Source organism: Triplophysa dalaica, chromosome 11 (assembly GCF_015846415.1).
Source record: "Triplophysa dalaica isolate WHDGS20190420 chromosome 11, ASM1584641v1, whole genome shotgun sequence".
Lineage (NCBI taxonomy): Eukaryota > Metazoa > Chordata > Actinopteri > Cypriniformes > Nemacheilidae > Triplophysa > Triplophysa dalaica.
In genome coordinates this window covers 9,542,038-9,560,794 of record NC_079552.1, presented here as the reverse complement: position 1 = coordinate 9,560,794, position 18,757 = coordinate 9,542,038, and the positions used below count along the sequence as shown (strand labels likewise).

Sequence of the window (18,757 nt, the reverse complement as noted above, 5' to 3'; positions counted from 1 at the left end):
CAACAACACACACACAGAATCAGACCGTACTGTCAAATCTGAATGGTCTGACATCTGCCTTATTAGCACATAAAAAGAAAATGATAAAATGCGAATTTGTCATCTAACGTCATTGTTACTGAATTGTTCCTGGCAAAAGATTGGAATTGAGCAACGGAGATGGTGCGATTGAAAGGCAAGATAAAGCTGACACAAGCGCTCTAATGAGCATCTGCCGGCTCGGGTTTGTGGTGAAGTGTCAAACCAGGTGCATCATGGGTGGAGGATTAAATGTGAAAAAGAACATTGGCTGTTGCTCTTCAGCGAGCCCGAGACTCGGGTCCATTCAACTGCGCAATGAAATGAAAAACAACCCACGTAGCCTAGCGAAATATACCATCCCGATTTTATAGCCGTGAAATCTAGTTTCTGATAAGAAATTACATTGATCGCCTGTAATTTTACAAGCTCCTGAATTATGAAAGCTATCAAAAGGGTGGTTTTATACATGACTGAGCCATAAGCTCTTGAGAAAAGGTTGGATATTGAATTAAAATGAATTGAATCTTAATCTTTTACTGGTGAAAATCCTCTCCAGCCTTGCATGTCAGCTTTTGTGTACAGGGCTGATTCTGCGAGGAGTCTTTCACTTGTGACCTTTTCGTGTTTGTTTGTACGAGCACAAAAACGGGCGGGAATGCGAGGTACAGCCCTTCAAAAGCAGATGCACAACTGTTATTTACCTCTGTGATGGAAATCTGCAGTCTTAAAATGGTTGGCTATGGCTGAATTATGTATGAATTCAAGGGCTTAGGTGCTTTTCTATTTGTTGACTTTAACGCACACATTTCCAAGGCGACTTCGAAGACGAAATCCATCAAGAATGTATTTGTGCTTTAGATGATGGAAACACAACACAGCCTGAGACAAACAAACAAAACATCCACAAGTCTCAAATAAGAAAGACAAATACAAACATACACACCTCGTACAGCATAAACGATTTGTTCTCGATGCCATGCTTTTACTCCTACACATGAAATCTATAAATCCGTTTTCTTTTACTTTCTCCACTCTCAGGCCCTCGGCACGCCTCCCGTCGCGCTGGCAAGGCGTTCAGCGAACGGGTGTGAAATTGCTTGAACTGTGGCGTTCTGTCTCAGGGGCCTCTCCAATCAAGGTCATTTTTAATTCATGAATACTTCCCTTTGATGGAAGAGTAATTCCATTTGGGTCGCATTTCCTCGCACTCAACGCGTTCGCACCGCACAAACAGGATCAAGAGATGCTTGCCGTTCTGCATAGAGCCACATGCGCAACACTTCTTTCTGGACTGACGTACAACCAAACACACTTGGCCCAGCATTCACAACTTCATGCACTCCTGTCATCATTATCAGAGAGCTAGTGTATATAGATGAGTCTAGTACTGATTTACATATTCATCAATAGACTGTGACGTTTTTTTCTTCTGGAGATTAGAAAACAGAGATGATCAAAGTAGGATGTTAATGCAGGCCTATTACAACCCATGATGGGTGACTGATAGTGAAGGAGCCAGAAGTAAAAAAAACTCAAGCTGTACACAAGACAACACAACACATTATTGTTTATGTCAAAAAAGGCCACTCAGAAGAATGATGGTAGCTTTGTATTAGACATCGATGTCAAACAAAAAATGTATTTGCTGAAGTATCTTACATAGCCTGAAGACAAAATCATGAATTTATTAGGGTTTACCTTAAAGGTCCAATGTTAAATTCTTTGGAGGATCTATTGACAGAAATGTAATATAATATAATTGACATAACTATGTCTTCAGAGGTGTATAAAGACCGTATGAAGCGTTATGTTTTTATTTCCATAAAATGAGATAATTCTATCTTCCAAAACCATAGCAATAAAATACCTTCATAATATATTTTTTTCTATAAAATAAGTTACGCACTCTAAATGGCCATTTTTAGTAGCTCTGTTCAGTAAAGACTCTGTTCTTTACACACTCACAGAGCAGGAAAGAGCTCTCGCTCCAGAGATCTGACAGCAGTTATTAATAATGAGTGAAACCACCCAGTGAAATAAAAAGGCAGGTTAGAAATCTTAAAGCACCTTACAATCCCACTTTAGTTCAGGTTTAGAATTCATACAGTTTAATAATAAATAGACATTGCGATGAACCATGCTTTTTCTATAGTATGATTGATGCTCTTCACCAACACTTAAGCCAATTTTGCAGAAATATTGGCTGGTCATTTTCCCCAAAACTGAAGGTGGACATAAATGAGATCTTGGTTATATACAGCATTATAAGCAGTCAAACACATTTAGTTTGCAGTAATTAAAGCTACACAAAAGCCAGCCAGCGGTTAATGACAGTGTGGCAGCATCTGCCAGAGGATGCACAGAATGACGATGCGGAGGCCTTGTGCCGTGGGGGGAGAAAACAAGACTGTGTTATCATTTAATATGCTTATCATTAATTATAGTTCATCATTGTGCTTATCAGGGATCTAAACTGGGGGCGGCCTGAGGAGTCTTCAGCTCATAATCAGCACGGGCACTTACATCTCTGATTACTTCTTCCAATTCCACTTTAATCAGCTGTAAATCCATGAACACTCCATCAGAGTCCAGACATTCTGCCACACTCAGACACACACGCCGAAGGATATTCAAATGGGCAGAAGCAAAAGGAATAGGGATAAAGTGCAATCCAAAAAGGCAATTACATTTTACTTCTGTATTTATGGGGAATTCAAAAAATATCTTTGACCTATCGTAAAACATATTTGACCAAACCATATTCGTCCAAATTTCATGTCAAACTGACAGTAAGGATTATCGTGAACAGGGGATTTGAAACTGGGGTCCTGTGACGCCCAGGGGATCCCCAGAGGGTTGAAAGGTGTCCTCGGAAAATTTTAGAGAAAAGATGAAACACTGTAAAAGTCTACATTGCAAACATTGTAAAAGTCTACTGAAATGTATTATCATGTCATTTGAAATGTTTATCTCTTTCTTCTGCTACATGCAAATTTATCATTTTTTTTTAAATAGGCCTACATCCAAAAGTACAGCAAAGTTCAGAAACAACATGCATGTTGTATTTACATTTAGTCATTTAGCAGACGCTTTTATCCAAAGCGAGTTACAAATTGGGAAAGGAATGGAAGCAATTGTGTCAAACATTAGGACAACAAAAAGCATAAGAGCAATAAAAACATGTCTCACAAATCCTACTACAGTGTACAGAGCCAAGTTTAGTTTATCTAAGCATGCATTTTTTTAGATATTGTAGAAAAGATATAGAAATCAGAAATTATCGGTCAGGTGCTGACCGAAGAGATGTGTTTTCAGCCGATTCTTAAAGATTGCTATTGAATCTGCTGATCTTGTGGCAGCAGGCAGATCATTCCTCAAATGTGGAACCGATGCAGGGAAGGTTCGTGAGAGCAATTTTTTACCTATTTGCTAGCAGAAGTTTAAATGTTCATTTATACATAACAATTTATAGATTTTAGAAAGGGGGTCCCTCACAAAAGGTAAATAATATTTGGGGGTCCTTGGCATCATAAAGTTTTAAAAAACCCTAACCTAGAAGGATAAAATGAGGGGCGAAGACAGTGGACTGGGACCACCATATTGATGTTTGCTGTCGCTTTAGTTTTGTTAGTTGTTTATTTTTGTAATTAAAGTGACATAACAGTTTAAACCATAGTCAGTTTTTGGCTCTTCCCTCCCTGATCTATGAACTTTGTTACAGTTGTGTAGTACAAGATGGAATATTAATTGGTATGGGTAGTGGGTGCATTTTTCAGTGATAAGCCTTTGTTAGCATTATCGTGAGATGGACAGGCATGAAAATTTTACAGATCAACAATAGATGTTTGGCAAGGGAGAGAGGGAACGATGGTACGAGATCAGAATTGTGTGAATGATGTACTGTAGGGGCTCTGAGCCGAGCTTCTGGTCCGGCACAAACTGTCAGCAAACATCACACTGAATATGGTGTATGGACACGGTCACGCCTGCCTGCTAACACGCACACACACGTACACACAGAGTGTTTCTCTATAGAGTCTGCGCTTTTGTGAGGGCTTCAGAAAAAAACTCCTCTGCAGCCAGACAGAAACAGTTTTTATGCTTAATTCGTTTGATGGCCAGGCAAAAGCGTAGCAAAAAGTAAGGAAGGGGAAAGAAAGAACGAAGGCTGCGATAGACTGAAAAGTATTGCTGTATAAACACAAAATATTATGCTATGAATTTTATAAAGAAAAGCCATTAAACAAAACATTATTTCCTTTATTAAGGAAAGGTTCTCCTAAACAAGACAAACGTGTCATTATTTACAAAGAGGCTCTATAAAAACCCCCCATACCATATTATGTGGCGAGTAAAGATTTAAATACCGTTTCACACAAAGCAATCTTGTGAATGCTACATTGCGGAAGCTTTTCAGACAGATGTTGTCAAAACTGTTGCATTGACGAATGAAATGTCACCTTCTGTATTTCATAAAAGACAATAATGGCATACGGTTTTGGAGTACATAATAGTTAACTCTGGCATTCAGGGATTTTCATGTTTGGTTGAACTATTCCATTGTTATGAGTGATATTACAGGTGCATTTATGCGCATTACCACCTCTCTCCTGCTGTGTGATCTCATTCTCTAAAGGTTGCTCACATCCTCATCTTTCCAAAGATCTCCAGTGAGATTCAGTGCTCCTTCCCTCCCTAACTCACCTTTTATCTTGACATCACTCCACCGGCCGCCCCGCGAATCAGCTATGATGTGTGAATTCTGAGTGGACGGGCTGAGATGTTGAGGTTAATGATGATGCCCTCACTGCAGTATATATGGAGCTCAGAAAGGGCTGTCTGAACCCCGAAGCCACTTCACTCGAACCTCAAGCCCCCAGTCGATGAGGTGGTCAACTTCAATATCAACACACACACACTCAAGGTGGAAGTTACAGCCTCTCTACTTCAGGCTTCTTACCACACTCATTTTCACGCCCACTGGATCCTCACGCTTTCCAAATTGTTTTCGCAAAGGTCAAATGCAATGTTCAGCTCAGAGGGTATGACGGTGTAAATGGAGAATGGGAGGGAGGGGAGACAAACCTTACAGCCACAAATGAGAGGAGAAGGCTAAAGTGTTACACTGAAAATGTTTTTTTGTTTCTTCCCACACTCTGAAACAATGCCAAATAGCATCCAACCATCCATAACTCTCAGCAAGTTCATTAACAGTAAAATAAATGTGTACGACCAGGGAGCACATTACGTTTTCACAGCCTTGTATACAACACAGATATACAGCCACGTCATGCACAGCCGAAAGCTGTCAAAATAAACAGAGACCCTAATAGCATCCGAAATTAGGGGTGGGCCGATACCATTTTCTCCTTAAGTCTTGTTAAGTCCTGCTTTTTCCTGATCTGTGTAGAATTGCATGTATTTTATTGTATTGAACAAAACTACAAAGTATTTATGAAAGTTGACTGAACATAATGATATACGTTTTATTGTGAAGTGCAATCATTTTTTTTCCAAAGTAAATACTCATAAAGTACAGATAGTTAAAAAATGTACATGAGTAAAAGTGAAAATACTTCACTACTGTACATCTCTGTTCTAATGTAAAGTGGCATAATGGGTCCCATGCCCATCCCGGGTGCAGAATGATGCTCTTAATGGATTCGCTTCTCTACACATATTGTGCATTCTGAGAGCTGGATGAGCTTCATTCACTCTCTTATTTACAAGAATATATAAAAATTTAGCACATGAAAACTCCTACAGTGGTTTCCTAATAGATCAGCCTTCTCAAGGCTTGATAATAATATTCAGCAGAGGAATAGGATTTTTTTAACCTCCAGCAACTTCCGAAACCGGATCCAGCAAAAATATTTGTATCGATGCGATACTGATCCAGAGTATCGGGATCGCCCACCCCTATCCAAAAGGATATTTTGAAGAATGTGGGACAGCAAACGGTTCTGGGGTCCTTTTAAATACCATTGTCATTTTTCCTTCTAAATACCATTGTCATTTTTCCTTCTATGGTAGTCAATGGTGGCCAAGAACTGTTTGGTTACAAGCATTCTCTCAAATATATGTCCTACTGTTAATCGGAGACAAAGAAAATTGTACAGACTCTGTAAATGATAGAATTTTTATTTTGGGGTGAACTGTCCCTTTAGGGGAAAAGTGTGGAAACCCTTTAAAACAGGCTGTATAGGTCAGGAGGGGAGAACTTTTATTAACTTGTATTACAGGACCTGCACATTTCAAAGCAAATTCAAAGAAAGTATCAGATTAAGCAATTGCATTTTAATAAAAGGAACTGGGAAGATAGTGGTTGGAGGGGGTGAGAGACAGAGACACAACTAAAAGAAACAAAATCTTCTGAGAGCTCTCAGAAGTTCCTCACTAGCTTTCAGGAGACGCCTTAAATCTTCAGACGCATTTCTTTAAGCATTTCCCGAGCCAGAACGCCGCCACTGACTGAGTCTCCAGAACTCATTTGCTCTTTCCACATCAAAGCAATCTGCTATTTGTTCACAAAGCATTGTTAATAGATTCTAATGTAAGTTTTATTTTGTTCTTAAGAAAACACAACTGCTCCCACTTTGCATAAAGTAATTGGATTTGCAGATTTCACAGGAGTAGGTCCCTGCCAACCAAAAAGAGGCCTTTTCAAAAAATAAATCAAAACTACAGTGGATCGTCTCTGCGCGTTTGCGTGGAACAGTGTACCAACACGGGCAGATTTCTAAGATCTTATCTCTTTCCCATCACCACCTCACACAAACAAAGCTACGCCGCCGTCACCCCATTACACCCCCGTCGGCTGGCAATAGAGTTTTAATTAAAACTTTTCATAAAAGCTTATCTTTATCACAAAGAATCCCTCAGAGTTAGAAAAATTGTAGCCGTCATTTCCTCAACCAAACACCTACAAACCGACGCAGATCTAATTATGATTCCCGAGTAGTGCCGTCTTGAGCTGCAAGGACTTTGCTATTCTGGAACCCTATGAATATTAAGCCTCTAGATGGGGGGTTAGAAGAAAACCATCAAGACAAACTGTTCGTTTTTGCGCTTTAGTTCTGCATTCAACACCTTTAATGAACACTCTTACACTGTAAGTGGACTTAAGTGCACATCCTGAGAGCTCTCGCATGTGCTAAGATGCAAATTAATGCGCACGCACAAATGCATCATACAAAAACACATTCTGCGAGTAAACCCCACACTCTGCTAAATCCACAGTCTTCCGCTGCTTCAAATCCAGCCAATATTGATCAGCCCCCTGCAGCACTGATCGATCGACCGTTTGCAGGTGTGTGTGCATGCGATTACGTGTGGTGTGAAACTAAACTAGGTCCCCGCAGGGCAGGAGAGCGAGCGGATGGTGGGGGAGGGACATGTCGAATTAAGGTGAGAAGTGTTGTTTGTCAGAGGACGTGGCTCATTTAGGGCGCCCTTCACTCTCTCTCCCCCACACAAATGTGCATGCGCTCATCGCATTACAGCAGACAGCGGCGGCAGATGTGTTGTCAAAAGGAAGAATTGAAGATGATGGAGGAGTTGAATGTTTATAACATTTCATGGCCATAGCGAGCAGCTTTGGTTAAATGGGCACAGATAACAATGTTCAAAGTCGCCTTTGCAGGTACCAACAGAACAGCAAATGCAATAGTCGTAAAAATATGAATTAATGTGTTAATTAATGTAATAGTGCACTAACAAAATGCACTTGTGCTAATCTCTAAAAAAAAGTGAATATGTAGAGATTGTCGATAGTACTGCTTTGATACCAAATAAAACTATATATCGAAATTTAAACAAATTATATATATATTTTTTTCAAACTGAACATAAAGTTATACATAAACACTTAATTCATAAACATATATATTCAACAATAAAAAATAAAAATACACTGGCCAATGATTCTATGTTTTCCACAAAAATGAGGCTAAAACTGTTAAAGAAAAAAATTAAGACCCGACATTCTTGGTCTCATATCTTGGCTGGTGTACTGTTGGAAGAGTGTTTACAGTCTTTTTTCGTGACTATTTCTGTGTTATCATGTCTTACGCAGATGAATGCCCCTGCAACACGCATAGCACGGCATGCTGACAAGCTCTGATCTATACCTTAACTGGCTTGCACGTAGTTTGTTGACTAATACCATACGCTCCTCTCCGTGGCACGCGCTGGCTGCAGCCCCAGGGGACAACGCACGCAGAACAGCACAAAGTAATTCATTCACACATTGTAAACCATCCTCATTCTGACACAAACACACGCTCCACTAGGGCCAAATCATTAGTCTTCAACATGAAGCTGAAATTATACAGCACAGATCCGCACCATGAATTAACAGACAGTACACGTGCAATGAGGGATAACTCTCTCGTAGCACAGGTGTGATATATTCTACTGGTGCTACAGCATTAAAGGGTCTCTTCTAACCACAAACTATGCCTTGTGTGGCCACTGTATGAGTGCTACACAAAACCACAAAGCTACTGAAATCACTCATGCAGAAGTTTTTCATTGCACAGTTACAAACATTTGGAGGAAACAATTCGGTACATCTCGGAAAGAACCATACAGCAGTTGTGAATCCACAGACAATCCAACAGCAACATATTCCCTACTTGGACCAATTTCTTCCAGACCTAGCAACTGAATAAGACCACATTAAAGTTCCTGTGAAACGTAAATTGCATTAGATAAGCATTTGCATTGAAAAAATTAAATAGTGGCCGTGGCTTTCGTCTTTTCTGCGATTTGATTGACCCACATTGATAAACTTTTTTACAAAAACGCTGCAATATTTCATGAAAAAATAGGCATTGTAATTTTTATTTCACTGGGACTTTAAGGCCTCTGTATAGTTCGGAGCATCCCACCCTTCAAATGCTCATATGCTAGTAAAGTGTTCTGATTGGCTGAACAAAGAAAGAGTCTAGGGTTGTCAGAGACAGGTGTGATATCAGAGAACACCCAACAGGGACACCTTCTATGAGCTGTTCCATTAAACTGCCCACAAATCTTTTAGAAGCATTTATGCCATTTCATGTCCTTTTAACTAAAGCGTCCCTTCAAGGGCACAGTGTTTGTATAGCATATATGTGCATGTTGGTTAAACGGAGTGCTTGTGTGTTCTTTCTGCTTTGACTCGCAGAAAACCATCTTAACACGAGCAGCATTCACTCAGCAGGGCCTGAAACCGCTGACCTACTGCTCCACAGCAAATCACTGCATTTCTCACCTCCTGCAGAGTGACCGAGCCGGCCACCCATCTCTCTCCTCCATCTCATAGTACTTTATTTTCCTCCACATGACATTTATTTCCTCATCGCCAGTGCTCTTGATTTTCCTTTTTAACAATCTGCTTATTGTCTGTGGGATGCTATTTGTTTCTGAGTGACACAATTTCTTGCATGCCTTTCTGTACCTTGACAGTCCAGATCAGTGGACATTATTTCACCATTTGTCAGGGTTTCCGGCCTCCATTAACTGCAAGCTGCCGATACAGTCACACAATACCATTTATCCTGAAAACCTTCTTTTATGACTCCCAGTCATTAGCTGAGATCAAGTACATTCTCACATTGACAAAAACGCATGCATCTTTTTGAAATCTTAAGCAAAAGATCATCAGACGAAAGATCTTTGCGAGGAAATCAAACCAACCCGAAGCTTTCTACATCAAGCAAACAACAAACAAAAACAACAAATACCAAACTGACAAGAAATTTTGCTATGAAATCTTTGAAACTGAGACCAAAGCTGTTACACATCCCAGCAGCCTCCTGGGTATCGGGTGCAAAGGCCATAATGATAATTAAGCTGTCTAATAACACCGTCCTAACCATGCATGTCAAGATAGAGTTTCTATCCTTCGCCGCTTTATGACAAATATTTGTGCATGATATTTCAAAGAGACAGAAAAAGAAAAACAAGAAGAGGAAGACACTAGAGTAATGAGGGTTCATCTGGGAGAACAAACCTCAATCTGAGCTTAGTCAGTCTGATCTGAGGTCAGTCGTGCACTATAAATAACAGACGACAGACGGGCAGCAGTGGGCACAGCACAGGTGTGGAGGAAGCCTGGAGGAACAGAAGCTGTGTGTGTGTGTGTGTTACAAATGAGCATTTATTAAGTGTCAGAATTCTGAGCTAAACAGGAAGAGATTAAAGTCACCATGCAATGACATTTAAAACCCATTTTGCTTCCATAACCCAACATGTTTCTGAGTGAAATGGGATATTCCACAAGAAAAAAGGAGGGACTTGATCTATTGAGAATTTATTGGATCATGACAAGCGAGCCATAAATGTGATACTATAATGGAGCCAGGTAATTGGAGCAGAGCGACTACAAGAATGAGAGATTGGTGAGGTCATCTGAAATGGAAAGTCATTTTAGAGGTGTGACTCTGATTTGGATTATGTTACATTTTACTGTAACAGAGGAGATGATGCACAGAGTGTAAAATATTAGCGTATACAACATAAAACACTAAGGACAAGTGTTGCATGGTGTACCAGTGCTATGGTAGCATTGCGATGCATAACCTTCAAAATACACACAATGCCTCCCTATATTTTTTAAATGGTAGAATCGTACTACTGGTAAGTTAGTGAACGATTCAGACGAGATAATGGTTCTTTGACAAAGACACTTCATCAAAATGTGAATAATCAGTCGTTTGAACGAATTGGTTGAATGAGTCACTAACAATCACAAAACTGCCACCCAGATAGCACAGGTACATCTGTAAGATGTACGCTAAAGATCTGGAGATCTGTAAAACATCTGCCGTGTAAAAACAACTGCTAAACATCGTAGAAAGAGCTGCTGTACATCTATTCTAAATCATCCTCTTACATACATCTTCTAGAGGTCTATATGACATCTTACAGCAGACGTATTAGATCTAGGGCAGATGAGTAAACAGCATCTGCAAGATGTCTTGCAGATGAAAATGCAGACATCAAATAGATGTGATATCAGGTACTTACTGGCCGTTTCAGTTTCACATTTAAAGCAAGCCAAACATTTCTCTCCAGAAACATTTCTGAAAGAATAAAAGTTGTCATACATTTGAATGGTTCCCACATTAAAACTGTTCTAGTGTACTTTAGTATTTACATCTACATTAAGCTTCACTAAAATTGTTTTTGAGTCTAACCATAGTAAATATTCAAGTGTGCTACATTATGTGCGGCAATTTATCCTATTACTAGTTAATACTACTAAATATTGTAGTGTGCAGAATAATACAGTTTACAACAGTTAATACAAAAATGTTTCATTTAGATCTGTGTATTAATTTAGTAAATTTAAATTATGCACATGGTACAGCATTGCGTTACTACTTGGTATCGCGATACTTCAGCAGGTACAGTATCGTGAGATATATTTATGGTACCATGACTCCTACTAAGGACAGAAAATTACAATGAATTGAAATTAAATTGAATTGAACTGTTGAAATTATAACCCTGCTGTATAATAGTCCTCAGCGGGGTGACATGGACAAATGAAGAAATAGCTAGTTCTTAGGTAATATTTATTTTATGTTAAATAGTTATCAAATGCATCTAATGGCTTTCACAACAAAAACATGAAATCCAATGCTTTGGGACATCAAAGTATAAAGTATTCATAAAATGTGCTAATTGCAGTGTGTGAGTGTGTCTGACAGTGTTTGCCCAGTAGGGAGAAATCTCTCTTAGTCCTTTGATAATATCACAGGTTTAATACACACAAACACGCACACACACCTTCAGCCAAAGTGGACAGTGAATCCTGAAATCCCATTCCTTGCATGAGCGGCCCAGTCAGAATCTACTGCAGCCTTACAGCACCACACACACACACACTCAAGCCGTGAAGTTCCTCCCTCTCAGTCTCACACACACATCATCTTTTTCATCTCTTATCGCCTCTTCCTCTCCTCCATCTCTCTCTTCCTTTCATTCACGCCTTCCTCTCATCTCCCTCGATACTTCCCTCTCATTGTTTCCTTCCCTTTTGTTCCATCTTCCTCAGTCTCTTGCTCTCTTTTCCCAAACCTCATTTCCTTCTCAATCTCTCTCATCAACTCGCTCTTTTCTTCTTCAACCCCCCAGCAACCCCCCATCTCTCCGTGTCTGCGTGTGTGGTATAAGCACAGACCCAAGGTCATTGTTAGCCTAGATTAGGTACGGAGCGCAGGGACGAGCGGACGTCATCATGTTACCGACTTTCTTATTATTTGGTGTCCTCAGGCTGGAGAGTGAATCAGCATCCACAGTTCCGACACAGACTGTGACGGGAAAGAAGAGATTGAGATAGGAGAGGTCGTTATGACTGACTTTCAATGAGACGATATGGAGGCGATGGTAAACTCAAAACATGTCAGAAGTGACAATTTATCATGTCATCATTTACTCTTGTCATTTAAATCCTGCACGAGGACATTTTGAAGAATGTTGGCACCTGAACAATGGTGGTACTCATTGACTTCTATTGTATAGAGACAAAATCAATGCAATGGTACCACGTTAGTTCGGCTTGCAACATTCTTCAAAATATCTACTCTTGTCTTCTGCAGAAGAAAGTTACAGGTGTGAATTGAAAAGAGGGTAAATGATGACAGATATTTAATTTTTGGGTAAACTAGCCCTTTAACGGTCCTATTTATACAAGGAAGTGCATTTTAACACATTTACTGTCGCCAAATTTGTAGATCATTGAGTCAGTGCGCAAAGGTCATGGAATTGCTTCCAAAGGAAAGCAAATATTGATCAACTTTATACCCTAAATTAACTGTACATCGCTTTGGATAAAAGCATCAGCCAAAGGCATACATTTCTATTTGCTGATGCGTATAACATACATAAACTTGCCAGCGAAAGCCCACCACCTAAAATGGGTTCTCTGCAAAAAATTGTGCAAAACACTATGAAGGAAAAAGATTTGAGAGAAGATGTGCTAAAGAACAAAAGAGAGGGAGAGATACATGTGGTTCTAGTTAGTATCAGGCCTTGAGGTTTAAATATCTCATCAGCATTAATTATGCATTTTATATCATAAAGACCTCAAAGGGAAAAATATCACCTGCCAGCGCTACACGTACGCAATAGCTAAAGCACACATATAAATAACACACAAAACCAAACTGTGTTATACTGAAAAGCACATGTTTCACTGTCTATCTCTACTTCGTTCACAAAAGTGACCCGTCTGTGATTATTTAATTAATCACAAGCATAATGCAAACAGCAAGTAAATATGCCCATGTACTCATATCACCACTTCCTATTCACCTTCGGGAACTGATGCAGATTCTGACCCCATCTGCCATTCTGATGCCTACCAGCATGACACTACCACCTCAAAAGCTCAGCGAGAAGCTCACGAGAGGGGGTGATTTGTATTCTCAGTTGGCTGGTGTTTCCGTCCCAGCATGGTGCAATGTAGAAAGGCATGCTGGGTGCACTCAAAATGTGAAGCATTTTGTTCTGCACTGGTGTCTTTCAGAGTCAATAAAACAGCCAAACAGAAAAACAAATCTTTCTAGAGATTCACTTTAACATCACGGCATATGTTAAAGGGTCAGTCACTCAATAATAAAATTCACCAATTAAATCTGAATGCAGTGGAATCAAGCAATTTGGTTAAAATGTCATTGTAAAGTGACTGTCACTTGATTTTGTGTTCCATTCGTTGCTTCCCACCTCACTCAGGCTAGAGTCGCATCTAAACGTCGCATCCACATCCACAGCACCAGACTGAACATCTGGACGGCCCATTTCTACAGACTCCACATGCAAACCTCTTTGTGTGTAATATGGAAATGTTCTCTCTCAACTGCACACAGTCCCCTGACAGAACCCTGTCACAAGAACAGCAGGAAGAGAGCGAGATCTAAGCAAGAAATGCGAACACGCATACAAACACTCCTCGATAAAAACAAACGCAGAACTGAGAGAATTTATAAAGAATGAATCACGTCCACTGATAGTGATGTTGCTTTTCACATGCTGTCTGTACTCTTTTGGCATCAGTTTCACCATGTGAATGACGCAACAAAATCTCTGCTAAATGCAATTTGCAAGGTGCATTTCTTAACTTTGTGGGTAAAGCGCGATTCTGTGGAGGATGAAGGAGCAGGAAACACTAGGTCTTTATAGCATCACTGCATCCATGCGATCCATGGACCTGAATAAGCCCTTTAAAAATGCACAACGTGTTTGACTGCATCATTTAAGTGCTGCCATGACCAAAATATACACAAAAGATATTTTTTATGATTTATTTTAAATACTCGCAGTACTGGATTGTGGGGGGTTAGTAGGACAGACGACGTTGAGCCAAAATATTGCGATTCAAATGTGGAAGATTTCACATTAACAGACAATGAGACGCGTCTCACACATTCTCTTAAAATAACGTTCACAGAATCTCAAAAACATAAAACCACATACCCATTAAAACCAGAAACGTAGCGAACGTTACTTATTCTTTCATAATTTAATCATGGCCAAAGCAGGAAAAGAAAAACAAATGAAAGCTTCCTTTCCTAAGAGAACAAAAGCGAGAGACTGAGAAATATGCGATGAGAAAGAAACAACAAGACAGGTGTTAGAGATGTGAGACAGGTTTTCGAGCAAGTCTCCTGATGAACACTGATTTATAAAACACACAAAAACATGTCACAGCATCATGTGAGGATGCTAACCCTGGAGACAAAACGCAAGATGCTTTGCTCACATGCGGGTATGGAACAACCACGGGCCAATCAGAGGATGAGGAGATGATGATGTTGAGTGCTGCAATAGTGGACACTGGACAGTTTAACTAATGTAATTCTGAACATACTGGGAGGGGGGTAGCACAGAGATAATATGTGCAGTTACCTTGTTGGCTGGCCTTGAGAAACACATGGGATAAAACAAGGCACACACACACAGAGCACAAGAGAGAGAGCAAGAGAGAGAGCCAGCAGGGGTTTTTGTCTCTGATTGCATTCAGGTAGAGTCGCTGCAAATGAAAACAATTGCGCAGCCTTCATTAGCTCAGAGACAGAGAGCTTTTCATACTAATTCCACTTAAACCCTAATGAGCACCTCACTGAGTATTAATGAGAAACACGATGAGATGTTTGGGCAGTTACTGACCTCCGGAAATTGTCTATTGGTGTGATTGCAAACCCAATCACAATCTAGTAACCTGAAACATGTTTTCTAAACTTATGAAAACACAAAACAGGGATACGTCATATAGGTTTAAATTAATGCGGGTCTAAACCCTCCAGGGTCTCTAATATCTAAAAACCGCTGCTGCAAGAGGAATTTAAGCAAAATGATTTTTTTTATTGATGCAAAAAAGTACAAATTAAGTTTTGTAATTAATTAGTAAGTTCCTAACAATTCCCCATGTTGCGTTTTGAGAGAAAGACCGATTGCTCAAAGATGTTTTCTGGGTTTTGTGCGGCTGTGACGGCGAAGGTAATTTTAGTAAAAGATGAGACCGGTTAAGGTGAGAGAGCTGTCTTACAGGATTGAGCGTTTTTCTCTCCGTCCTCACTCATTCTTCCTTACATGAACCATCAGCACATTTCTCTTCATACACTTGCTGAGATTAACCAGCTTTCCAATTTGTCTGCGGAAAACTGCTCAATCTCACTCCTAGATCCATTCGAGTCACATTCACATACCTCTTTACATGCATTCATAAAACTGGAATTTCAAACACAGAGAGTTCATATCAAAACCGTACAGGTGTTCTTTTTTACAGTAATAATATGTCACGACCACTGTCATGTTTAATCCAGGAAGATTCCCAACAACACTTATGGGCAATTCCAGCGTTATGGATGTGAGATTTTTGGTCAGAACTTGAAATAAGAATTCTCAGAGAATGTGTTTATTACCAATATATTGAAGCATGTTTGTATTTTACTAAACCCCTAATCATAGCGTCCATACTTTAGAAAAATATCAGTCTATGGATGTGTTATGGAAAATACAAACATGCTTCAATATATTATACTATATCATACTATAGAGTATGACACATACACTCCATCTAACATGTTTAACATTAAAGATTTTAATAGACCCCTCAATGCAAACTCTGAGCAAGTGATGATGCTTGATTTTCAAAATGACTAAGTAATTATACTGAAACTACTCAAATACTTCAGCCAGAGCTGAAGAGAACAGCCTGGTAAGGTCGACGGACAGGAAACAGACAGCCAGTTCCTGTGGAATTGGAAACAACAAATGCCCAGTACACAGATGGAGCATCCACAGCAGCCAAGTAAATTCAGTTTGTTCTACATCATCTCAGCCTGGCAAACACACACACAGACATCTGCATGTTTTTCTTCACTACCCTGCAGCTAAACAAAAATACATATTGAAATGTACAACTCGTTTGTTCTTTCCAGCAGGACATAGGCAGACATTCTGATGCAGTCTCGCTACACACTCTCCTTCCTCCATGTCGCACAGGAAGCCAGACAGCCATTTTAATCACTCTACACACTGACCTGAGGTCAGCACTGACTATTTCTGGCATTCTCTTTTTTTTCAGAACTTACACACACATATATACACAGCTCTGGGCTGGCACACTCAACATGCGACTCACAGACTGTGGATCAGCAAAGGTCAGGATGGGCATTACGGAAGCAACACATCCCCCATGCGTCTACCTATCTCGCACACACACATACACAGACTCGTGAAGGTTCAGAAGAGGCTATGAATATCATTGTAAGGTCCTCGCTTGGCTGATTTTAACATAAGCCAACACGCGCCTTTGATGGCATAGGAAATATGTATGGAGATTAACTGACAATGACAGACAAATGAAGGTTGTCGAGAGAGAAAATATGCATGGGATGCCACGGCGCGAAGACCCCCTTTATCCACAGGACCGCTTTTGAGAGACACGTGGGGCGAATTAAGTATTGACAGATAGCCAGCTGTGAAATGATGCCTACACTCAACAGAGAGAGAACGAAAAACCGGGCAAGACAAAATGTCAGTGTGCATTTGTTAGCGTCTCCTGTGGTCTATAATTTTTCACTGTGGATGTGTTAAATGCGTTTAGAGGAGCACGCAGGAGCTGTCACGTATGGTGAGACTAAAGCTCAAAGGTTTTAAACCGGCCTGCGGAGATCCCCTCCTCTAATCCCCCATCTTTCAGTCTTCTCTCTTCATCTCGTGGCTCTCTCAGGGGATGAAGCGAGACTGTTGAAAAACACGAGGTGGCCGTGCAGCACTAACTCTACTTTAATGCTCTGTCGTCTTCTACAGACTGTGAATATTCTTGACTCAGTGGAGTGGAAAAACTGAAAGTTTGCTGCCGGACTTCCAAAGGCCACCGAATTTCCAATCTTCTCCACAGTGACCCAAGGATAACCCACGCACACACACGCTTGAGATGACAAGGGTGTAAAACAACAAAACACGAGTGAGAGAGAGAACTCTGTCCTCTTTTTGACTTTCTCTACACTCACTCGGGGCCACAGATCTTCACCCGCCTGCCTGTCAATCAAACACCACCATTGTGCTCTCTGACAGCGAGATGACAATAGCCATGTTCCCAAATGTCTCGCACACTGTCGTTTCTCTTGTACACACAATTGCCATTTTCTGAAGCACTCTCTGTGCTTATTTTCTGTATTGTGATCCCAGATGACCCCATACTGTGCATCAGGCGGAGAGAAGGTGTGTGAATGTGTGTGTGTTCAGGCATCTGACTGTGGTTATGAAAGGTCTCTATTGCCTGAAGGAAAGCGAGGAGACTGGAGTTAGCAGATTGTTACACAAGTCTAAATGTATTGTGGCGGTTCAAGTTTTTTTCTGTGCTGCACGGTTGTGTGCGTGTATAAATGTTGACTAGATGATTATGATTTAAGTTATTGCAACTGTGGCTGTTTATTTCTTAGGAGCGGTTGTTTGCACATCTCCTATTTTGTGACTATTAGCACTATATGTATATACAAAGTTCGGTAACATAAAATGCTGTCTAGAATGAGACCATGCCCTCCATATTTGCCCCTGGATAACAAAACCAAAAAAAGTAGCACGGGAACATTTTTAGTAATCACCAAAAATCATTAGGATATTAAGTAAATATCATATTCCATGAAGATATATTATACATTTCTTACTGTAAATGTATAAAAACTTTATTTGTGTAAGAGGATGGTCTGCTAAAGTGCCTCAGATTAACAACTGCAAAGGTGATTTTTTCAATATTTAGCTTTTTTGCACCCTCAAGATTCCAGCCTTTTAAACAGTTGTTGTTCCGCCTGATAGTATCCTATCCTATCAAACCATATATCAATAGAAAGCCTATTTCTTCAGCATTCAGATGATGTAAAATTTCAATTTCGGTATTGTCGTCCAGGGTCACATATAAACACCTCTCATTATGACTACCAAACATGAAATACGTTTGTGGAGAATTCATTCGTTTGTAGAGAGTTTTTAAGGGAGTGAAAAGTAGTCAAGAGTGGAAATGTTGTGAAGTAAACTGTGAAATCCATTGATTTCGATTCTGAAACGCATATGCAAATTAGATCTTGATTAGAATCTTGATCCTCAGAATCGATTCTGAATCGAATTTTGAAAGACCAAAGGATTCCCACCCCATAAACATACCATATAATATTGGACTCCACTTATGTATTTTCATTTTACATAGAAATATGTAAGACACATTATACTTCAAATATCCCTC

The 18,757-nt window shown here is 40.0% G+C and overlaps 1 protein-coding gene across 2 annotated transcripts in view; it reads right to left on the bottom strand.

Moving 5' to 3' along the window:
• Nucleotides 1–18,757, bottom strand: part of smap1 (small ArfGAP 1) — an 85,571-nt gene that overhangs the window by 17,827 nt on the left and 48,987 nt on the right. The gene's annotated exons all lie outside the window — the stretch shown is intronic.